Raw genomic sequence first — 24681 nt, forward strand, 5'->3', positions numbered from 1 at the left:
TCTTGAGGCCAAAAGTATGAGAACTTCTGGCTAAAATATATTTTACTATATTTTCGAATAAGGATTTTTGGGGGTTACTTTGCTTATTTTGATGTCAGGCCTTAACTTATAGGTATACTGGACAGCATGTGGGCAGTCTGTAAATACCAAAAAAGGACACCAGACCTTTATGAAGAGTAATTAAAATTTAAAAATATGTAAAACTTCCCAGTCTGTCTTTATAACTCCTATAGACCAGAAATCTTCTATTTCGCTTTTTTCTTGAGTTTTTTGGTAGGGTTGTCTGTTTGGTTATTCACCCACCCACGAAACATGTGGATTATGCAAGTAATAACCGTCATGTCTTTTTCCCACCTCTGTCTGTGTAAGACCACCTCCTGTGAGGCTCAGGGCCCTGGGCTTCTGCTCTCCAGGTCTCTAGCTGTCAGGCTCACTGGTCTGGCCTGGAAAGACTGGCCTATTTACAGTGTAGGTCACTTATGGTAGTTGGTATTCAGTGGACATATGATGATAGATAACTTGCTACTTGTGTGCTGGCACAATCCCCAATTTTCTGTTGAAATGGTAGGAGATGAATTGGGAGAAGTATTCATGCTCCCTTATTTGCGATTTCTTATTTGGCCCTGTGAGTATCAGATACTAACTCAAGAAATTTCCTGTGAGGTTTTAATCTTGCCAGTACCATCTCTGACATAGTAAGTTACTAGCAAGGGTGGGGGAGAGAATTCTGTTTTTATTGAATAGCTGGTACGTGTTGGATACTAACATGTCTCCATTAGTATCTTAGCACCTCTTTGCGGTGATAGCTTTATCATGATGTGTAATGAGTTATGGAACAGGGGGAGAGCATGGAGGCAGAAGAGCTAAGAAATGTAGCTCAAGGTCGCAGAAGATTCAAATTCAGCTGTTTATCTGAGAAGGGCCTGCTTTTTCTACCATATACAATTGCCCCTGTAAAAACCTGAGTGCCCATAATATTGACTGTTTTATGCAACGTGATTATTGCCACTGTTGTGCAAACAAGTGAAGAGGCAGAGCAGTCCTGTACACTCTTGCATCTCCAACTTGTGTTTATGTATGAGTTATAGTTTTTATTGGGCACATTCATCTCATTAGATCAGAGGGATGGGATAGGTGAGAGGATACTGGATGTGAAGCCAGATGGCTTTTTGCTTCAAGTCCCATCGTTGGCCTTTATTAGCTGCGTTATCGTGTTTGAGTCAGTGAACCTCCCGGGACCCTAGCTTCCTAACTGATAAAACGGAGCCAACAATAGAAGGCATTTCTCAGTGTAATTTGGCTGCTGGAAACATCCAATTTTGATTCTGTGCAAAGGCTTTAAAAGCAGAGGGCTGTATCTATGGGGATTCATTACTTGGAATTGTTAATTAGAAGTCCTGGATCTTGCTGTCATATAACAATTATGTAAAATACCATTAATGGTTTTCTCCTCACCCCTTGACTTCTGGGGCTCTTTTGAGACTCTGTCTCTCTTCCTTTTCTATTAGATTGAGTAGTATAAAATTGCTAATATTTGGCTGTTTTTTTTTTAAACCTACAAAAATGGAAATTTCATATGATTAGTACTAATACACTTAATAGTTATTAGTGAACTTACACATGAATGGTTAACAACAACAAAAAATCTGTTATTGTATCATAGGGCTTATGGCAAGTAGTAAGTAAGCCTAGATCTTTGTTATATTTTTCAAAGCAAACTTTTACTCTGAATTTTCTTTCTGAGATTCTTGATTACACGTGGTAATCCCTACCGGTAGTGAAATGTTTTGTGTTGAAGAAGCACTAAAGGTGAAGAAGTGTCTTCCCCTGTAATGGGCGGGGCTGATACGGAAAGTCCTCTAGAATGGAAAGAGGACTATAGATGTATAAAGAGAGATTTTCTCCCATGAATGCTACCTTTAAGTGGGGAAAACTGGCAAGAAAGTTGGTAGGTATAAAAATGAATTAAGAAAAGACTTAAGAGGTTGCATTTTCTACATTTAAAGAATCATTGGTTAAGAAGACTCATAGCTTTTTAAAAATACTAAATTTTGTGATTTTTAAAATATTTTTCCCCGGCAGAGTGGGGAGGCCCTTGTCGTTGATAAATGATCCTGTCTCTCTGCCTTCTTTCAGTTACAGTGTTCTTAACAGTTTCTCCAGTAGAGCTCTTGAATAACTTTTTTGCTAGGAAATATACCAGAGTGGATTCTAAGCACAAATGAAATTTTAAAATTATCTGTTAATCTAGACTTTATGAAATTTACTTTACAATTTCTAGAAAAACAAACAAAAATAAGTTCCACAAGTTGTTCTTAGTCCTTGCCATCCACAAATTAAAACTAAAAAAACACCAAATACTTGATATTTAAATGTCGGTCAAGTCTCAGAGGAAGAAATCAGAAGAATCAAAGATCTGAAAAGCCAAACCTAAGACATTAAAAAAACTAAAATAGCAGCTGTGAGGTTTACTTAATTTCTGTGTCTTTCCTTTAAAAATCAATTGTGACTCACCATTAAATCGACACAAGTAGCTCAAGCGTTTAGGTTTCAGAGAAGACTTTAAATGCTTCCTTGCATAAGTATTTTACCTTTGGTTTCAGTCTTTACTGAGTCGGGGCCATTTGTGCTCTTAAGCCAAACCTATTTTGTGTTTTTCTTCAGCATTTCAGTTCTTTACCGGCCTCTTTTAGCTCTGAGGATTACGTCATAGCCCAGCTATATCGGTGCTCTTTACGGCATCCCAAACTGATTTTAACCCACTATCCACACATACACAGAACACTGTCTTTTGTTGTATAAGCAATAAGTTTACAAATTTAAAAAAAAAATTAATGATTTCTTAAAGCCTAATGCATGACCCCTTGGAAGAAAATCCTGCTCCATGCAATTAAAAGGAACGTTGGCAGGGAACAGTTAATTGGACTTAGGTTAGTTTTTGAATTTGGAAAAGTCAAATCTCATCTGTAAATCTGTCCCTTATCATTTAATCCATTAAAAAAAAAGAATTTAGGACAACACGAGCACAAACAGCCATTTCACACTGGAATCACAAATATTCTTTAAATATTCTCTGCATTGGAGAGACCTTTTTTTACTTACCAGTTTTTCCAGCCTCTTATCGTCTCTGTAGGCAAGATTGGATCAGCAACTGAATGTAACATCTGATGTTGAGGGAAATAGACTTTGCTCTCTGCTTGAGCTGCTCGTGTTGACCAGTGGGAAACGCTGCATTAGCTCTCAGACCAAAACATTTAAAGTACTCTATGAAATGTTGACATCTCGCCAAAGGCTTGAATGTCAAGTACTACAGATGTCCAGCCCTCTTCGGAGCCTAGTTCTACTATGTGCTTGTATAAGTTGGATATGATTTATGCTTAGGGTTACAAATTATTAAGGCCTGACCAAGCAGTAACTGGTATGAAACTGGGTACAGAGGGAAAAGGGAGAGTGATGGAGCAAGTGAGAGCTCCAGCCAGCAGGAGGCTAGATCTTTCCCATGCCTAGCTGTGACCTTTTCCTGTGAAGCTGTTGTAAGAATAGCTTCTGTGTTTATTGGGAAATATTTTCAAATTGTATTTCACATGGCTTCAAGTAACTCCTTGAATCTTGTTGGAAAATGGAGAAATATTTGAGAGCAGATTAGACCAGAACATTTGCCACTTTCAGGAGCAGGGGAAGAGGGGAAAAGCTGTGCAGGTAGGCGGGTCACCTAGGAGTCTTGATCAGTTTTGATTGAAAGGTCAGGCTGTCTCCATTAGACATGGGTGACTGACCACTGCATCTTGACCCAGTTCTAGGGGGTGTGCGATGGTACCTGACCAACCTTGAGTTGGTGCTGTTGTGACTCTGATCTTTCTTCAGCTTACCCCTTCTCTTAAATCTGGTTTCCGAGCACCCTGTTTGACCCACATTTCTGGATTCCTTCTTCATTTAACAAATTGTTGCTGGGACTCATTGTTCTTACGTAGTACTCTGGATTAATGTAATCCTTACACCTCTCTCAGGAGGAAGGGGGCCCAAGTCTCCTATACTCTGTCTGCTTTGAACTTACCCAATTTGGACCTGTATCATCAACTTTGCTCATTTTACCACTTTCTTTCCCTTTCTTTTATGATAAGTATGCTCATTACCAGTCATGCCTATTATCATCATCATACAAAACAAAACCCCTCAAAGCTCTCCCTTGACTTAAGCCCTTTTATTAGGTACTACTGTCTATTAGTCATCTAAGCTGTAAACCATCAAATTATCCTTCATGATCTCGTCTGCTCCTACCCAATCAGCAAAGCCTGATGATTTTTTTTTAACACCCAAATATTTCTTGTTTATGATTCCCACTAAGCCTGTATTCTCTACCCCAGTCAACTCCCCAGTGTCTGCCCTCCACTCACCGCTGAGAGGAATCCCTCTAAAATACAAGTGTAGCCATGTCCTTTATGTGGGTCCCTGTCACCGTACAAGGTTAAGTTCATCCTGTTGAATCTCGCAGACCTAGTGCTTTGTGATTTGACAGTCCTCGTCTACCACTGCTTGCCTGCAGCCTGAGCGTTGGTTTGAACTTCCTGCAGATATCGATGGTTCTTGCTTCCTGGCTTGGGCTTATGCCTTTTCCTATACCTAGAATATTTCCTTTTCCCTTTTTTGGGGGTCATCCGGAATTTGAACTGCTTTAAAAAATTTCATGGAGTCATCTTAAAAACTAAATGTTTGACTTCATCCTAAGGATAAAATATCTTTGAAATTCTAGATTTCATGTGTTTATTTTTTAAAATGTGCTAAAATGATGACATAACTATTTAGTAAATTTGTCTGAGTTCAATTTATCCTGACTATTTCTTATACCTGCAGAAGCACTAGTGGCCTTCAAATGCCATTTGGCCCACTTACCCTCTTTTCTGTTAGCCAAAAATACTATTAATCCTTCCACCAGCCTATTCTTACAACCATCTGTTCATCTGATCAGTCAACTCCTATTTATTGGTCACCGTCTGTAAACCGGGTGCTACGAGGGCCTCGGGGTATAACTGAGTTCTTTACCTGTGCTCTTTAATTGTCCTCTCTTTGTTTCTCCCAACTAGATCGGGAGTTGAAGGCAGGGCAGTATCTTGTCAATTTTGTATCTTCAGCACCTATCATTTTTACTCTACCATTAAAAGAACACAGAAGTAAAAATGTGTTGGTTTCTTGTTTTCTTTTTCTTCTAGGATTTACTTGTAACACTTGTGTTTCATAAATGAGACTCGTAAACATTGAAAAGGGACAGAATGAAAGTTGGCTTACTTTTAATTTTGAAGGCTTATGATTTGTATGTAAAACCGAAATGATTTTATAAATATTTAATTTGATAGGCAAGAATAGGTTTGTAATCTGGTAACTGCTACAACTTACTCATATACATAGAAACCTTGAGTCAGATGTGTATATTTTAACCAAAACCAGTACTTGGGACTATGTGATCAAATTTGGTTCAATTTATGATTGCAGTTTTTTAAAAAAAATTTTTTATTTAGAAACATTTTTATTTATTGTGGGAGGGAGAGGGAGAGAGAGAATCTCTACTTACTTACTTATTTATTTAGAGTGTGAGTGCAGTCAAGGGTTGGAGAGGGAGGGGGAGAGAATCTCAAGCAGACTCCGATCTGAGTGATGGGCTTGATGCAGGGCTTGATCCCATGACCCTGAAATCATGACCCGAACCGAAATCAAAAGTTGGATGCTTAACTGACTAAGCCACCCAAGCGCCCCAAGATTTATTTATTTGAGAGAGAGAGCGCACATGAATGTGAGTGTGTAAGTGTTGCTTGCATGAGTTGGGAAAGAGGCAGAGGGAGAGAACCTCAAACAGACTCCTCAGCATGAAGCCTGACCCCGCTTGATCTCAAACCCTGAGATCCTGACCCAAGCTGAAATCAAGAGTTGGACACTTAACTAACTGAGTCACACAGGTACCCCATGATTGCAGTTTTGAAAGGCATAAGCCAAAGCCACTTCGTGAGAATGCCAAAGGAAAAAAAATTTTTTTTCCAAGGAATTTGTCCATTTATGATGGTTTTCCATTTGTAAGTTGAATGGAGAACTGAAGGTATTTGGAAACCCAAATCTGTATGTCCATGAGTTCTATACTCTTGGGGAATTATAAGGAGAAAGTATTGATGGAATTCACTAGCACAAAGCTAAGGCCTTAGGGAAACTTGGGGTCATGACAGGCATGATATGAGTAATGAGCTAAATATCAGTCTGTCCTAAGCAGACACAGGGGGCATATTCTCATCAACTAGCTTATTTTAGAAACATACCCCTTTTTTATCTTATTTAAGTTGATCATGTCTATACTTTTGTACTCTACCAGAAACCACTGAACTAACTGTCCCAGGAGTCTCCCACCCGTCCCCACATTTTCCTCTTGAGGCAATGACAGCATGTAATATGCATTTTGATGCAGCTTAGATCATGTCCCATTTCCAAACACACCATCTATTTTATTTTTTCACCTCTGGCCTTTGTCAGGTGATTATTTCCTCATCCCAAAGCGGATCTTATCCTCCATCACTACCTGTTGAACTCTTGTGCACCCCTTAAAACTCAGCTCAGACTCTGCTGTACATGGAGCTTTTCCTTATCTTACCACTAAGAGCGAGTGAATGGTGACCACCTCTCTGAATTCCTATATGGCTTAATTTGAGTTCTGAGTAGGCCACTTCTCAGACTTTGTACTGTGTCTCAGGTGGTGGTGGTTGTCTCACCTGGTTTTGGGGAAAGGTGAATCTTTTGCCGATGTTCCCCAAGTCTGTTATTCATGGAGTCACTTGGCCAGGAGGGCAGGGGATTTTTCTGCAGCTTTTGTCACCCCATATTGCCAAGGCTGTTCAGGCTGGTTTCCTGTGCTTGGCACATTATTCCCCTTTTGCTTAGCAATCCATAGACACTTTGCCTTCTAAAACTCCAGCTCACTGGAAAAGGGAGGTCTTTTAGGTACAAAAAAGGTGACTGTATATAACCAGTGAGGACCTCCATTATTTTTCCTTCTTTTTGTCCTAGCCTAAGCAATTTAGACATCATCTTATGTATGTATGTGTATATTTAATTCAAATTAATTTAAAATTTTTATCAAAGTCATTCATTTATGTACTTTAAGAAATCAAATAATTTTATAAATCTTGCAATGGAAAATAATAGTCCCTTCCATTTTCTTATGCCCCAGTGGCTACCTTCTTCACATTGTAGCTATTATTTTTAGGTATTAACCCTTGTATTTTTACATAAATGACAGTTCTTGGCTTTTAGTAGAATCTGTTGACTTCTTTGTGTGGAAGATGAAATTTCAGCTCCCTTACTCTTTAGCACTTCTCCTCACCCAGGTAAATATGTTTACAATCTCTGGATAAATCAGTATCACTTAATCATACGGTGAGAGCTAAGTAAATATCATTTATGGCTGAGGCTCATCATGTGCTTTGAAAGGGATTGCAGTTCCCCAGCCTGCTCTAGTGATCAGGAGAAATGGTGCCCTTTTGGTCTAATGAGGGCAGGCTTCCCTTATGGTTCAGGCTGCCCATTTTCCCATTTTCAGTTAGTTAAGATATGTAAACATGCTGTATAAATGTTAGCTCTCATTATCACTTCAGTATTATAATTTGAGCCAAACCTTATTTAGTCCAGTTCTTAGCTGTATGTGTATGAATACGTTTAAAAGTATTTTTGCAAGGGTGCCTGGGTGGCTCAGTTGGTTGAGCGTCTGCCTTCCGCTCAGGTCATTATCTCAGGGTCCTGGGATCGAGCCCCATGTCAGGCTCCTTGATCAGCGGGGAGCCTGCTTCTCCCTCTCCCTTTGCCTGCCACTCTGCCTGCTTGTGCTCTCTCTCTCTGTCAAATAAATGAATAAAATCTTTTTTAAGAAAGTATTTTTGCCAACAGCTGCATTAAGAGAAATATATAAAGTCCAGGTGTACGTGAATGTATACAACTTTTCCTGGGTAGATACTTAGTATTATAGCTCAACAGAGGAAAGGTCTGTGGACAAATGCTTAATAATTTTCTGTTCTATTTCACTAGAAAGACCTTTTATCTATTTTAGGCATTTTACTTTTGGCAACCTTTTTTTTTCTTTTTAAATTTATTTGAGAGAGAAGGCACGCATGAGCTGGAGGGGCAGAAGGAGAGAGAGTTTTGAGCAGACTCTGCTGTAAGTGTGGAGCCTGATACAGGGCTTAATCTCTCGACCCTGAGGTCATGACCTGAGCCTAAACCAAGAGTTGGACGCTTAACCCACTGAGCCACCCAAGCGCCCCTTGACAACTTATTTAATAGTAGTTACTGCTATCTTGGAAAAGTCGCATATAGACTATATACATGCTTCCGAAACTACGATTTTATGCATCTAGCTGAAGCTCATCTGCTGTGGAAAGCCATAATTACACCTGATCCTATACCTTGCTGTAGTGTTTTTGTAGTTTTCCCAGAAGGCTTATTTTCTATTTGATAAGCAATGCTCTTGGTTTTATTCATTTTAAAAATGAAGACAGTCATTTAGAAAACAAAAGCTTCTGAGTCCTAAATAGGACAGCTGGGGTTTGGCTTGTGGAGCTGAGGAGACTGTTGGGAGACCAAGTACATGTAAGAAGACACAATCTGAGGAAAAAAACTAACAGGCAGCTGATGGGATGTGGGAGGAAGGCAGTGACTCTCTTTTGTTGGTAAAAATGCTATTCTGGGGAGTGTCCTAGTCCATCGTACTAATTGGTAACCCTCCTGTGTGGCCGTACGACTTAAATATCTACCTAAACTTGTGTGCAAAAAGGGAGTGTGTCTAGGCAATGAGCCAGTGGAGAGAAAGCCCCTCATGGTTGCATAACGATTCACGTAAGAATGTGGGGAGGGGGGTGGTGAGCGCCTGGTGTCTGAACATCTCTGCACCCGTGCCTTTCACAAATGTCTGTCACTGAGCACAGCCCCTTTCCCTGCAGCCTTCCAGTCCTTCCCTAGGGGTCTCAGGCCGTCAGAGCTGGCCCCTGATGTGAAACCTTTGGTCATCTTAGGCTAGCGTTCCATCCAGGACAAAATAAGATAGAAATTACAGCAAATTTGTGCAGCATGGAGACAGAGTCAGAGTTAGATTAATTTGTTCTTTGCAGTTTCCCGCATAATGTATTTAGAAAGTTAAATTTGGGTACACTTGACAGCTCTGCCTCTGATCAGCCAGGAGAACTTGGGCTAGTTCTGTAAATTCTCTAAATCTAGAGAAAAGGGTCTAGTGTCCTCATTAAAGCTGTTGAAAAGTTTAAATGAAGTAGTGTATATTTTCTTACTGTAGTGCCCAGCCAAAATAGGTGGTCAGTAAGTCGCAGGGGCTCTTATTAATATAATCATAGGCTACTTGTTGCTTTACAGTTTTCTCAAAAGTGTACTATCACCGAACGTATGGTAGATATGGAGTGCTAGGCTTTGCAGCTTTCATAAATGTTGATTTCTAAGGAAAGATCCAAATTTGAGAGTAGGTTTTTGGCTCAACGACTGGGTGACTGTGGTTATAGCAAAGTTCTCTCAGATGACATGACCCTACATACAACCCGGGAAAAAGTAGTGCCGAATTATAAACGTATTCTCAGGAGGAAGGAAGCAGGAGGGTGGTGAGCTCACACCTTCAAAGACAGGCACAGCTGATAGAATGCTTCCTGAGTGGGTTAGTCTGTGGCCTGGCTTCCCTGAATCCCTTGCCGAGGAAGCTGGGTATCTCCTTTCCCACCCCTCACCTCACCCAGTCTCTTTGTTCCTTTCTTTTTTCTTTTTTTTTTTCTTTTCTTTTTTTTTTTTTTTTAAAGATTTTATTTATTTATCTGACAGAGATAGAGACAGCCAGCGAGAGAGGGAACACAAGCAGGGAGAGTGGAAGAAGCAGGCTCTAGCAGAAGAGCCTGATGTGGGGCTCGATCCCATAACGCCAGGATCACGCCCTGAGCCAAAGGCAGACGCTTAACCGCTGTGCCACCCAGGCGCCCCTCCTTTCTTTTTTCTTAATTGTAGTTGACATAATGATATTATATTAATTTCAGGTGTACAACAGTGATTCAACAATCCTATGCATTTTTCCTTGCTCACCATGTCATCCCCATTTGTCTCCATACAAATGTTACTACAATATTATTGACTGTATTCCCCATGCCTTACTTTGCAACTCTGTGACTTATTTTATAACTGTAAATTTATATCTTTTAATCCCCTTTATCTCCCTCCTCTTCACTCTTGTCAACTCCAGAAATTTTTAGGGTTCCACTGTTTTTAATTAACGTAAGCAAAATGTGTGGTCCTAAAGCCTCTCCATTGCCAGGAATCCCATCCGACTGCTGCCCTGCAGGAAAGACCACAGTGCTTATTATCCTAATGGATTATTTCCTGATGTCTACATGAGTCTGTCATTTTAAAGCCTAGGAGAGGCTAAATAAGAGGAGAGATAAGAAATATTTTTCCTTAGGTAAGAAAAACAAAAGCACATATGAATGAGTATTTTGTAATTTTTTTGTTAGTTCAGCTGACTGGTTATTAATCCATTCTGGCTTTTTGTGGGAAATGACTTAGGTGGGTTGTTTTGTTTTGGTTTTTGGTTCTTTCTTTCTTTCTTTCTTTCTTTCTTTCTTTCTTTCTTTCTTTCCTCTCTTTCCTCTCTTTCCTCTCTTTCTTTCTCTTTTTTTATGACCTGACCTTAGGGGAAAAACATAATGTTTGAATTTGCGAAATGATTTCTTGCCATTTGCCAAACCAGATATTACTTATCAACTCCACGTATGAAGTCTGCTGTTTTCCAGGAGTTAGGATGCTTACCATTCTATTGGGGACACTTAGTTTCAAAAAACAAAATAAAACCACACATGATACAGCTACTTCTGAAATAGGAGAAATGGTGTGGCTTTAAAAAGAAAATGATTGAGAGATTGTAGACCCTTATATCTGTTAAGTTTGGAGTGGTTTCTAAGTGACCTTGCCTGCAAGCCATGTTTATGTAGCTTCTTTCTCTAGCTTTTATTCTACAACTTTAATACTTTTTCTACTGTATGCCAATTGCAATGTTGTATTTAGCTTAAATATTTATAGGATCTTGCCACTGTACCATTTTCTTTTAGGCAGTTGAAACATTTGTTGACCTGTAGTCCTGGGAATATGAGAGCCAGCATGTCTAATCAGTCCAGACTGAGGTCTCTGGAGTAGATGGGCTTAGTTAGAACACTAATTCAGGCACATACTAGCTGTGCAGCCTTGGGGCACATTACTGCACCTCTCTGGGTCTCAGAAGTCTCTTCCTTGGAATGATCTATACAAAGGCAATAATAATATTTACTTCAAAATATTTGTTTTATGCCTGGCACATAAAAGAGTAGAATTAATGTTGTTTTCCATTAGTATTATTTCCTTGATGGAGAATTAAAAAAATCTTGAAGGGAACTTGATTTTAGGGGGTTTCTTATTATCTCTAAAAAGTAATGATTGCTTAGAGCATGATTTTGAAATTGAGCTTAACTGTAATATTTATGCGTCTGTATCTTATCATAATTGTCCTCTGGCCTGTGTTCAGGCTGCTGTTAAGTGTCATCTGGACCATTAGCATAGATGAGATTCATACAAATTTCAAATGCCAACTTTGTTTTCTATGCTATAACATTTGAATGGTAGCTAATATTTGCTGCTTCCTTTCCCACCTTTCCTCTCTAATTTACTTTAAGCATTTTGTATGCAGACAACATAAGAATCAATTTGTTTTGGCCTCAAGTTCAGTTTTTCCGGCATGCAGCTGACTCTCTTTTTTATAAAATACAAGCTAGTGAAGGTGCAGACCCAGTATCTATACCATTCCAATCTGTGGGTCTTTATGGTGCCCCGAGGCATTTATAGGCCAGCTTTTGGGAGTCCTTATCATTCAGTGGCACAAAGTGGAAGTTCTTATACTGCCTAAGACCACCCTGCAATGCATCAGAAAGATCTGGAAGCTACATGGTAGCTCGCTAAGACGGATAATCAAATACTCCAGAGCCTCACAATCATTATTTGTAATGAAATATTCCCACTTCCTTCAGTTTTGTTGGTTGGCTTTGCTGGCACAAACGTTTTTAGTATGTTCCATTATGTGTGCTGCTTATAAACCAGGTGAAGAAAATTTCTTGTTGTCTTCTTGAAGGAGGAACGAAAGATTGATTAATGCAGTGTGCAGTCTGGGAATGGCCCTGGGTCAAGTTCCAAGGTGCCCCTTGAAGCAGGAGAATGAAAATTTTCATTTTCTAAAGCTGCTGCTTTTAGAGTGACTAGTAATCTTCAGGGCTGTGACACATCCTGAGGAACTTGGGGATTTTGTTTATTTCCACCTTTGTTCACTTTAGCTCTAGCATCAAAAACTGATGCGCTTTGGTGTTTTTAGGGTCTTTTGGGACAAGTCTTTGGGTCCGCCCCCTGCAGGATAGAGAAGGTGTGGACAAGGAGCTCCAGAGTCGGGTGCGTCTGTGCTGCTCTTCCCCTTTGCCGCCTGTGAAACGGTGCTGACAACGGCACCTCTGAGCGAATGAGGTGAAATGGTACACATGGAACACACAGTTTGTGTCATGAAGTATAGTTAATAAAGTCTAGTACTATTTGTATTGATTTTTTTTTTTCAAATTAAGGTAATAGTATTCTCAACCCCACCCCTCCTTAATAGGCATATTTTGGAAACAGACGCTAGCATTTTGATTCCTGGGGCAGCCAGCCATGTTCTATAGCTGCATCAGAGAGCGTGCAAATAAATAGCACCTGACACTTCATGCCAGTGGTCAGGTTTGGGGGCTTTTGGTGGGGAGGGTGGACAAAAGGGCAGAGAGTGAGGTTGAGATGATACTGCGATAATAGGCTTTTTACTCATATGCTCAGTGGCTCAGTTAATGCCTCAGGTGTTGTTGTTGTTGTTGTTTGTTTTTTATTTCTTTTTAAGTAGGCTCCACACTCAGCGCAGGGTTCAAACTCAGGACCCTCAGATGAAGAATCGCATGTTCCACTGACTGAGCCAGCCAGGTGCCCCTCTCCACCCCATTGCCTCAGTTTTAATGAGCATATTTGGTTACCTAAGATCCTTTCCTCCTTAAAATTTTCACACTTTTTTTTTTTTTTTTTTTTTGGCAGTTCTTACAGTGTCTTTCTAAAATCTGTGTCCAGACTCTGGTTCTAGCAACATGTTCTAAAACTGTATGTGCGTGCATACTTTTTTGTTTTGTTTTGAGCAGCAGACTACAGTTTTTTCTTTTGAAATCTTAAATAGAGGCCTACTGGGTAAAATAGATAGAAGTATATCTTTGCAGATAGAGACGGGGGAGGAGTTAGCCTACCTGTTCATTCTCTACAATTGCCCCCATAATATGTCTGTGATTCCCTGTGGTTAAGGAATGCAGCTTGAAAACCGTATCATTCTGGAAGATGTATTTGTTGTAGAATAAGTGTATCCCACAAGTTGCAAACACGGGTTTCCTAGATGTTTTAGTAATTCAAAACCCGTGAATTGAGACCAGTGCTATGAACATCTGACTTTATTTCAGAAATAGGTTCTCCTTTTGAATTGTGGTAGGTTTTTCTTATTACCTTTAAGATTTGAGGAGAAACTTTCTGACCAGAAGTACATCATTGCAGGAAATACTTTTGAAAAGATTTCATTTACCAAAGGCTTAGCCAAAACCAATTTGGTTAGGGTGATCTTATAAGTTATTAAGTTGGGACACTTTTGAGAGTGAAACAGAGTGTTAATTATAATTACATTGGGGCTGCAGGAGTGAACTGGGGCTGCCCTATACAAACCAGTACATATGTTTACCCTAAGATAGGCACCCTTTGGATAGACAGAATAGGTTTTTTTTTTTTTTTTTTTTTTAATGTAGGCTCCACTCCTAATGTGGAGTCCAGTGACGTGGGGCTTGAACTCATGACCCTGAGATCAACACCTGAGTTGAAATCAAGAGTCAGATGCTTAACCAACTGAGCCACCCAGGTGCCCCTAGACAGAATAGAAATTTTGAATAGCTAAAATCTTGGTAAGCCCAGGAATTATTTGAAACCTTAAAATGAGCCTCAGGACAAACAGGTTCAACCCTGTCCCTTTTTGCAGTGAGTGCTGCTGTGAGAGAGGATTGGCATCTGTTATGAGCCCAACTTAACGAGCCTCTTCTATGTATAAATACTCTGTGCTCACTTTAGGAGGATTCTTTGACCAACCACTGAAAAAACACATTGCTTTTCCAAACAAAAGTTTAAAGAGTCTTGGCTTACAGTGTAGGCTCATTGCATTCTTTTTTGGCTCTATTTTTCCTCTGATTCCTTCATGAATCTGACAGAGTTAATCCATCCTGTTCTCTCCCTTCTGTAATCCCTATGTTATTTGGAATCAAATCCCTTTTTTGTTGTGATAAATATTTCAGATTTGTGCACACTCTAGAAGGGGACTTTGGGATTTTCTATTCTTTGGCCAACTGCAGCATTCAGCTAACTGCCGGGGAGGTAGTGGTTCCTCACTGTATTCATGATGGATGGGCTGGGGAGGTCACTGGCAGGGTGGGGGTAGCAGAGTAGGAGTGTGTTTCTGTGGTAAAAAGAACGAGGGCTATTCACGTTTAATGGACAGCGGTGTTTGGACATGGAAAGAGGAGCCAAAAGTCATCTTATCTAAAATAAACTTCACCTCTTCTTTACTTCTTCGCCTAGCTCTACAAATACCTTGTTTAAAACTAGCTTTTAATGACTATTTACCTAAGTACAACTCAGTATTGGCCAGCTTTGTTCCATGATGATCACTGTCCTGAGTACGTAGGGGTTAGGACCTAATCTTAAAAAAGGAATAAACTCATTATTTGTGTAAATGACTGTAGGCATTTTTCCCTATTCAGATTACCATCTCTGTTGTGGTTGTACTCACACTAAATTATACTCAAAGCTAAGACATTTACAGCATACTCAACCTTGACCTTTATCCTGAGGGCAACACAACCATGACGCTGGTCTTCTGCAGACTGAGGTCTCTGAGGTCATGGAAGTGTCTCGGCCCTTTCATTCTGTGTGTTTCAGTCAGGCATGGCCTGGGGATCCCTGTGTGTTTAGTGACTGCAGGACATTGGCTTTGATTCTTTTAGCAGGCACATCTAGATCTTCAGAGCCATGTTTGTTTATGCATTTAATCCTAAAATGAGAGAGGTGGAATTTGCTGAACTACGTTATACTTTTTCTCATCCTCATTTGAAAATAACACGTGTGCAATAAGAATAAGGAGAAATTTTGCATGTATGAATGTTGAAGAGACAAAACAAAGGCGGAGGTGGTAGCAATGATGGTAGCATATAGGCGGCCACTATTATATATGAATATCAAAACTAGTTTCTAGTCTGCCTAATTGGATGTAAGGAATTTGATAAAATGCTTGCCAAATTGAATTGAAATGGTAGTCAAACGTAACTTACCTAGAAATGTGAGGTGGGCGGGTTGGTGATGAGGAAGCCAAACTGAACGGCCACTACTTGGTAGGCAACTCACTGGGATACAGTGGAGAAATGGCCGTTAGTTTTCTTACCTCACTTCTGTTAGGAAGGTTGGTTGCTTACCCTTAGGATAAAGTCCAAATGCCCACATAATTCCTTAAATCGCTAGTTGTTAAGATTCTCAGGAATGATCCCAGACTTCCACCCTTTAAAGCCCAGGAATATATTTGTTAGCAGGCATGTTAAAGTTGGAGAATCACTAGTAAACCAACAATTTGTAGCAGTTTGAGGTTGTGAAGACCTTTCATAATATGCTGAAAGCCAAAATGTACAAACACATTTTGTACAATAGTAGGAGATTGGGAAAGCCCTGATAAAGTACTCTGATATTAACTAAGTATTTTAATTTTCAGAATATATCCTACTAGAATTACTAGATTCTAAGTCCTACACCAGTGATTGTTTTGTTTTGAGAATTTGATGATAATTTGTCTGCAGTAGCATGTGTCGCCTTGGTCTGTGGTTTGCCATTAGTTTTCTTCTTGGAAATGTCACACCCTGAAATTTCTAGACATCAGTCCTGGGCTCTGTGATGAATGCCACCATGGTACCTGCAGGGCAGTCCTGACACCTGCTTGCTCAGCCATAGACTTGATGTGGAAGAGGTTCTGATAGTCCCCTATCCAGCCAGAAGGGTAAGATGGGAATTTAGTGAAGACTAGTTCTTCCAAGTTGTTTGCTTTAAACAACTTAATTAAAAAAAAAATTATTAAGGCATGCAGAGGCAAATTAGAAGATGTAGAAAAGTGAAAAAAAGAAAGATCATTGAGAAATTTATCCTTGGGTAACCAGTTATTTTGTTGTAAATGGTAAAATAGGAGGAAAGAAGGGTCATTTGGTGACTGACACAAGGAGGGAGTTTATGTCTCCTACTTATATGTACTATGATGATAATAGTAGCAATACTAATAATACCTAACATTTATTGAGTTTTTGTAACATACCAGATACTCTTCTAAATTCCTTATTTATATTCACTCATTGAAACCTGATAACTAGTGTATGAAGTAAATTCTGTTCATGTACCCTAATAAAACGAGGACAGTGAGGCACAGAGTGGTTAAGCATTGGGCCCAAGGTAACACAGCTGGTAAGGTTTTAAGTTGCAGCAGGGGGATGCGATAGTTTTGGTCTTAAACTGGTCCCTTCTACTGGTCCTCTAGGATGTTCGAAAAACACTGCTGTGGGTGGTGGTGGTGGAGAGGAGACCCATGCATAAAGGTGTTAGGTTGAGGGATGAGGGGTTGGAAATTTTTGCTGGGTCAAGTGGGCACAAAGATGGATCAATAACTCCGGAGCATGTACAGGTCCTAGGCTTTTAGGACCACCCCATCACCTTTTAGCGATCTGGCTGGCTAATCACCAGCTTCACCTGGAAATCCCTCCCATTCCATTGTCATCGACATGTGGCACTGCTGAAAGAATGCCTGCTGATTGGAACCTTCCCAGCTTGCCTTGAAATTATGGGCATCTGTTTAATTTTAAACAGTACATTCTCTTGGGGCGCTTGGGTGGCTCAGTCGGTTGAGTGTCCGACTCTTGATTTCAGTTTGGGTCATGATCTCAGGGCGGTAAGATTGAGCCTTGCATTGGGCTCCACGCTCAGTGGGGAGTCTGTTTGAGTTTCTCTCCCTCAGTGCCCCTCGTGCCACCCCCCTTGTGAGTGCGCTCTCTCTCTCGAATAATTAATCTTTTTTTTTTTAAAATAAACATTGCATTCTCTGTGAACATTCACAAAGAGCTTGAACCTGAAGGAAATGTATGAGGTGGCCTTCACAACTTGTGATAGTGAGGGCCAACAGAATCATTGGTCACTGAGCCTTTAAATAATAGTTGTTTGTAAAGTTGCCTTGTACTTTGATCTTGAGTTTAATGCCATTTTGGGTCATACTGACTTTTCAAAATGTCATGAACTTTGCATGTTTCATCATTTATTTAATTTTCCTTAAAATTATTTCCCAGAACATTAGTGGAAATTTTTTTTTTAAAGATTTTATTTATTTATTCCACAGGGATAGAGACAGCCAGCGAGAGAGGGAACACAAGCAGGGGGAGTAGGAAAGGAAGAACCAGGTTCATAGCGGAAGAGCATGACGTGGGGCTTGATCCCACAACGCCGGGATCACGCCCTGAGCCGAAGGCAGATGCTTAACCACTGTGCCACCCAGGCGCCCCTGGAAATTTTTTTTTAATGTTATTTGAAAGAGAGAATCCAAGAGTGAATTGATTTAATACACCCAGTGAATAAGGACTTATCTCTAAGAGATAAATAATACAGAGGCTAAGATTGTGAACTATACAGAGTAGAAATTCCCGGATTCAGATCTGGCCTCCTGTACTTACCAGCTGAGTCTGGCCAAAATATTTTAACTCATTTATTAAATGAGAATAAATCTCTGTATTCCATACAATTATTCTAAGAATTCAGTGAGGTAAAATACTCTCAGAGCATTAGTGCAGTGCCTAACGTGTGCAAAGCTCTCAATAAATGTCAGTAATTATTAGACACTAGAAAGGCAGGTAACTATGGACAGAAGTTGAGATCTCTTACCACTGCTCCCAACCCCAACCCACTCCAGTATATCTAGGTGACTTCTCCATGTCAGTTTTTAAAGTTCTACCTTTTTCTTTTGAATAGTTGCACAGTATCCTATTGAAGGAAAGAATCATGTTGAAACCATTTCCTGATTGATGGATTTTGGATTATTTCATATTTTCGTCGTGATTATAAACGTCTCATACCTTCTTTCCTTGCTCCCTCATTCTTTGCCCTCAAAACTTTGAAGGTTATATTTTGAAGTTGGTCTTCAGTTCCACTGCTATAATTGTTTCTGTTGTTTTGCTAACATTTGTCTGGTGGGGTATGAGGGAGGGTTTGGACTCACTTGGTGTAAAATTAAATAATTACGGCGCATGCTGTTCTATGTTTTAAAGAACTGAACTCTTCATCAGGGTGCGAGGGGGTGTGTTTTAGCAGAGAAGAAAGAAGAAGCTAAGTTTTCTTACTGAAAACTTCAAATGGCCAGTCTCAGAAATTCGAACCTAAACTCATTAGTTGGTATGTAATTGTATAAAGTGCTCATAACCCAGTATGGAGGGTTTTCTCATTTATATTCAGTGGAATGCTTTTCCCCTGAAATTGTTCCTGCTCAAATTGCCATTTAATGTATGTGTTTAAAAACTTCTCTCAGTTCATAATCAATGCTGGGAAGCAGGAGTCTCTTACGTGGCCTTCTGCCTCCACACCCTTCTCCCCATACCACCCCAAGGCCTCTTCTCCAGCCAAGTCCAAGAGGGACCTTTGAGAATACAAGTTGTGTCTTGGTGCCCCTTTGCTCAAACCACTCAAGGAAGTGAAAGAGTGCTTCCTTTCACACAGTAAAATCCAGACTTTGATCATGGCCTGAATGGGCCTCTATTACTTGGCTGACACCTGCCCTGCACCTGTTCCCTGACTTTATCTCCTGGGTTCCCTGCCTCCTTCTGTTGTAGCTGCATTGGTCTTCTTGCTATTGCTGGCCCTCCTCCAACATGTCAACCCATCTAGTAGGCTTTGCTTATGCCTTTCCTCCCGCCTTGTCTCCCTTCCTTATTTTATTCAGGTCTCTGTTCTTATTTCTCATCTTCATTGTGATCGGTCCTGATTGCCCCATCCACTGGGCACTCTACCTGTGTCCAGGCCCCGTTCTTCTCAGTGGTTCTTCATTGCAAAGCTACTCATTATGCTGTGTTACTTGTTTAGTGTGTGTCTTTGCCCAGGATTATGAGCTTCTGAAGTCAGGCTCTTTGTCTTATTCAGTGCTGTGTCTCCCAACAGCTGGAATAGTGCCTGGCACAAGGGAAGTACTCAATAAATACTTGTTGAACTAACGAAGGAGGGAATAAAGGAAGGGAAGATACCTGTAGAATATAATGTATGATGGCCTATTTTGAGACTTTAGTCTGAATACTGATCACAGAAACCAAGAGTAAATCTGACTTTTTTAAAAGTTCAGAGAAACTGTCAGTCATTCGGCTTCTTTTTTAGAGGATCGCCCTGTAGTTTCTGAAAATTTTTGAAAAAGCTAAACTGCCGTGGATTGATTTCTTGCCTTTGAGCACCACTATTTTCTATTTTTAAATTTCATGTTTGTATTTATATCTTCTATCATGAAAGCCCTTTCGAGTCTTCGTTGTCACCCGAAATGCCCGCTTGCAGATTATTCTCTTCTATGTCCCTAATCCTCGTTCACATCAGTGATGGCAGCTGTATGGTATGTCCAGGGTTCCCCTCCCGAGGAGAGTAGGAAGTGGACAGCTGGCTCATTATAAGAACATCATTCTGTATGAGGAGGAATATGCGCTGCGGTTTCAAACTTCTTCCTGGCTGGCTTCCGGGCGGGGCTCAGGGCTTTCCAGGGGAGTGTTTTAGGGAGGCTGACGGAGTCGTCTCCCCTCAGCCTCATCAAGACCATTTCTGCTTCTGTGTGGGATGTATTAGTGTTCCCTCTAAGATTTTGTTTAAATAGAGGTTCCTCCTGACAAATCACAGTCATGACAACTCTGCTTTGGAGGGGTCTCTGACCTTTCCAGGGAATTATGGGAGGGGTTGGAACAAGGCCTCGTGTCCCTGAGAATTGGAGGTGGCAGGCAAAGGCAAGAGCAGTCTGTCTTGGAAGAGTGTGACTAGTTCTGGTCCGAGGGGACATTTGATTGTCTGTGCCTTGAACTTAATTCCAGGAGTTCCAGCGCCCCTGGCGTAGTGTTACTTGGCAATGAACACAGGTGCCTTTGGCTTTCCTGCCGTCTTACATTGCCCTCTTTCAGTTCCTTCTTTCTCCTTAGTGCTTCTGTTTGTGGTGCAACACAGCTGTGGAAATGTCATGCTAATGGCAGCTCCTGACACGGTGGGTTTGAGGGGGCCTCCTCTGATTTCTGTTAAATAATTAGATATCTCTTCACGGTCTCCAGTTTTGAGGCACACAGAGGCCTCTGTGAAAATGAGAACATGAACTTATGAAAGTTAAAATGCAAACAAATTTGTGAATGTGTCTGGAAATCACAAACGGAAGTAACTTTTAGGCTCATATTCACATTACCAGCCCAAATGGAAAGCAGTTTGTTGTTGAGTGAATGATCTTAACATTAAACACGGTTTGCCTGGACTTTAGACATTATTAAAATCATATTTGCACAGTGCTCGCTTCGGCAGCACATATACTAAAATCATATTTGCACAAATACAGTTGTATAATAGTAGAGTCCTTTTTTGGGGGGTTATATTTTTTTGACTTCCATGTTATCTTAACTGTATGAGATGGGGCTGGGGAAGGGTGGGCATGTTATTTTCTTTGCATATTCTCTTACGTTCTAGCACCTTGAAGATGTTAAGTAAATGAAGGAGTGCATGAGGAAGTGATACAAACAAATCAGTGTAAAGGAATTCCAGCCCTAGCAGGCTTGGGGACTTGGCACAGGGAAAAGTCTTGTATGAAGGGGCAACTGGCTGCTTGTTAAGAAGAAAGTCAAGAGGGGCGCCTGGGTGGCACAGCGGTTAAGCATCTGCCTTCGGCTCAGGGCGTGATCCCGGCGTTATGGGATCGAGCCCCACATCAGGCTCCTCCGCTATGAGCCTGCTTCTTCCTCTCCCACTCCCCCTGCTTGTGTTCCCTCTCTCGCTGGCTGTCTCTATCTCTGTCAAATAAATAAATAAAATCTTAAAAAAAAAAAAAAAGAAGAAAGTCAAGAGGGAGAAGGAAGAAAATGCTGTCTATGAAAGAAAAGCTATCTCCTCTGAGGCAGGAAGTGGTGTGCTCAGTCCTCACGTGCCCTAGGATTCTGTAACTTCTGTAAACTCTCTCCTGACTCAAAGTCAGTGCAGTCTCTCACGTGGTGCTCTCAATGTGATTTAAAATGGATTTTAGGGAAAATTAAGATTTACTTCATAGCTGGCATTAGTGAATTATATCAGTGCTGTAAAGTACTAGAGAACTCTTCTAATTAAATATGGTCTAGGCAGCTCATTCTAGAGTGTATTTCCTGAATGTTAAAGTTTCTTATATTCTTTAAATGAAAAGTTTATTTTGACTGTTATTGGAACCATTAACTAAACACTTCATGGAATATATGGCTTAAGACAATATTCCTTACTGGGAGGTTTTTTTGTTTTTGTTTTTTTTCCCCTGGTTTTATTTTTTCTGACCTTGGGCTGTGGAAAGAATTCTGCATTTAGGAACGCATAAAAGTAATGGAGCGCTATTAAGGGAATGGCGATAATTGAAATACTTGATGAGGAGGGGAATTTAAATGCATAACTTCACATGCAAGTAGCTAGACATGAAAACTCCTTTTCTCTTCAAAAAGTAACAATACGAGGTTTACGTGGTACTTTCTTTTCTTCTGTCTCACCCTAAATTCTAAGCAACTGTTGTTGATAGTTTTCTAAGCAATGTGAGCTTTCGAGTCTCGGGCAGTCATTGAGAATAGAGGACGTACGAGCTATAAATGAGTGCCTGGGCTCTTGTAGAGATGCACGGAGTTTTCCTGTGGTGGCTGCTCAGTTGTAGTGTGGAAACCTCAGCGCTAAGGCAGGTGATAAGAAATGAGACTTGCTAAGCAGCAAGCGTGTTTGGGCTCAGTACTGTCAAGGAAGCAGCTGCTGTAACACAGCTCTTCAGAGTAGTCTCTTCATTTCTTAGCACGTAGATTGTTTTATTGACTGCACTACTACTTACAAAATGCTCTGTGATCCCATTTAATTTGTTAATTTCTCCAAGCCCTAATAAATGGAAAAGAACTCTTCTTAATCTTGTGTTTTCTTAGTAAAGTCTCAAGGCAATAGCTTGAAACGTTTAATTTTAAGATGCGTTAGGTAATAGTCTTTATCTGAATAGCAGGAATAATTCTCTTTATGTTTTGAGTTGACATGTTTTCTAGAAGAAATACTATTAAAACGTTTTTAAAAGTCTTCTGAATCTTACAAAATAATGTGTATGTTTTAGGCTCTAGAAAATATGTCCCCTGGGAGTAATATTTTTGACATTTATTACTCCTTTTAAAGTCAGTTTTCAACAGACCTGCTGGGAATCCCTTGATTGATTTTATGGAGCCTAATTTATTAAAGAGCATCCAGTCTATAGTAATGACATAGTAATTGTTCTAATGTATATTCAAAGAGGGAGAAAATACCATAAGCAAACTGTTCTCTGTTTTCTGTGCTGGGTTAAAATGCCGTTCATAAAGAAATGGCAGGGGATTATCCCTGCCCTAGCCAAAAGCTTATTATAAGGCAGGGCCAGACCATCGCTTTCAAATGGATATTTTGTGTTGCTCTGTTGGGTCATATTCATGACTGTTCCTATCATGAATATGATAGGTTTTCTATCCAGGATGTCCCTGAGGCTGAGCATAGGCCTTTATAAGAGGCTTTCAAAATACATTTCTTTTAACCTCTGGAGGTAGTTATAAATGAGTCAGCAGTGTTTTTAGATCACTTCCTCTCTGCAGAGGTGAAATTAGGAATTACCAGATGAAATAAGGAATCAAAGAAGTAATTCAAGATGGATTATATATCTAAATCTAAAACTGAAACCTGCAGCTTCTAGAGGAGAACAGAATATGCTCACACCCTTGCATAGGCAGTAATATATTAGGATACAAAATGCACTAACCATAAAATAGAAAGTTAATTGTACCTTATCAAAATTTAAAACTTCCATTTTTCATTAGATACCACTAAGAAAATGAAAAGTAAGCCACAGATTGGGAGGAAAAATTCACAATGCATACCTTTGTTAAAGGACTCAAGACTATTTAAAGAATTTTCATAACTTAATTAAAAAAAAAATGGCCCAAAGACTTGAAGAAACAATTCACAGAAGAAGATATTTGACCAGGCACCATGTGAAAAGATGTTCAGCATTGTGAGTCATCAGGGAAATGCAAATTAAAATGACGAGCTAATACTTCACACCCATTAGAATGGCAAAAAAAGAAAAAAAACAAAAACAAAAAACCCTCCCCAGAACCCCCAAAACAACAAGAAGCCACAGATACCAAGAAAACTGACAATACTAACCATATACAAGGAAATGGAACAATTAGTACTTCCAGAATTTTTAGTTGGAGTGGAAAGTAGAAAATCTACTTTGGAAAGCAGTTTGGTAATTTGTAATCAAGTTAACATATAGCTAATGAGGTAGTAATTTAATTCCTTAGCTGTTTAGCTAAGAGAAATGAAAGCATACGTCCATAAAAAGACTTTTACTAGAATGTTTATAGCAACTCTATTCATAACAGGCAGAAGTTGGGACTGACCCAAATGTTCATCAAAAGATTAAAATGAGTATGGAAATTGTGGTATACTTATAGAATACCACTTAGTGATCAAGAGGAATGATACATGGCAAAAATACGATCTCAGTAATCTCGAAATGTTAAATTGAGCAAAAGAAGTCAGACACAAAAGGGGTATATACTTTGTGGTTCTATTTAAATACAATTCTACTACAGGTAAAACTAAGTTCTAGAGACAGAAATGGGGTAAGTGGACACCTGTGAGTGGAAAGAAGTATAAGGGAACTTCTCTGATGGAAATATATAATCAGGGTGGTGTTTACTTGGTGTCAAAACTCCTTGAATTTGTGTTTCAAATCTGCTTTCCATTTTCTCCTATGTAGGATACACTCCAATGTAAATTAAGTTGGGGGGGAAATTAAAGGTATAAAACTTGCTCTTAGAGCAGTAAGGCTGTTGAACGCGTTGAACGCATATTGTAAACTTCTGTGTAAATGGTGTGGAGTATTGGAAAGATGGCAGGGAGTATGCACCACAGGAGCTCTCAGAAAAGGTCAAACAGGAAAGGCTTTGTGGGCAAGAGATGGTTTATGTTGTGTTTTGAAGATGGAAATTGATAAATGTCAGAGATTGGTCATTGGAGGGAAAATAATTCCAAATAGGGCCAAGAGATCAAGACAAGAATAAAGGAAGACATATTTAGGGGTCAATAAACATATTAACTGAAGTTTTTTCCCTACTCAGTATATCCTTTCCCACCCCTCCATTGGTATGTCATTTTCCTTTTTCAAGACTCAGCCTAATTTTGTTTCTTTAGTCCACCGGATGCTTCAGTACACAGTGCTCTTTACTTTTTCTGGGCTCCTATTTTAACTCC

General features: G+C 39.9%; 2 protein-coding genes across 12 annotated transcripts in view; one reads left to right on the top strand and one right to left on the bottom strand.

Annotated features, from left to right (window-relative positions):
* Positions 1-24681, top strand: part of MED12L (mediator complex subunit 12L) — a 318600-nt gene that overhangs the window by 137579 nt on the left and 156340 nt on the right. The gene's annotated exons all lie outside the window — the stretch shown is intronic.
* P2RY14 (purinergic receptor P2Y14) overlaps positions 1-24681 on the bottom strand; it is a 52397-nt gene that overhangs the window by 19900 nt on the left and 7816 nt on the right. Inside the window, exon 1 of one of the 2 annotated variants that reach the window (XM_045812640.2) lies at positions 3103-3402. The exons of the other annotated variant lie outside the window; for it this stretch is intronic. The gene's annotated coding sequence lies outside the window, so the exon portion shown is untranslated. Of the gene's footprint in view, positions 1-3102; positions 3403-24681 lie in introns of those variants that run through there. 2 annotated transcript variants of the gene reach the window in all.

The sequence above is a fragment of the Ursus americanus genome, chromosome 20 (genome assembly GCF_024610735.1).
Source record: "Ursus americanus isolate L20-20 chromosome 20, mUrsAme1.1.p, whole genome shotgun sequence".
Taxonomy (NCBI): domain Eukaryota; kingdom Metazoa; phylum Chordata; class Mammalia; order Carnivora; family Ursidae; genus Ursus; species Ursus americanus.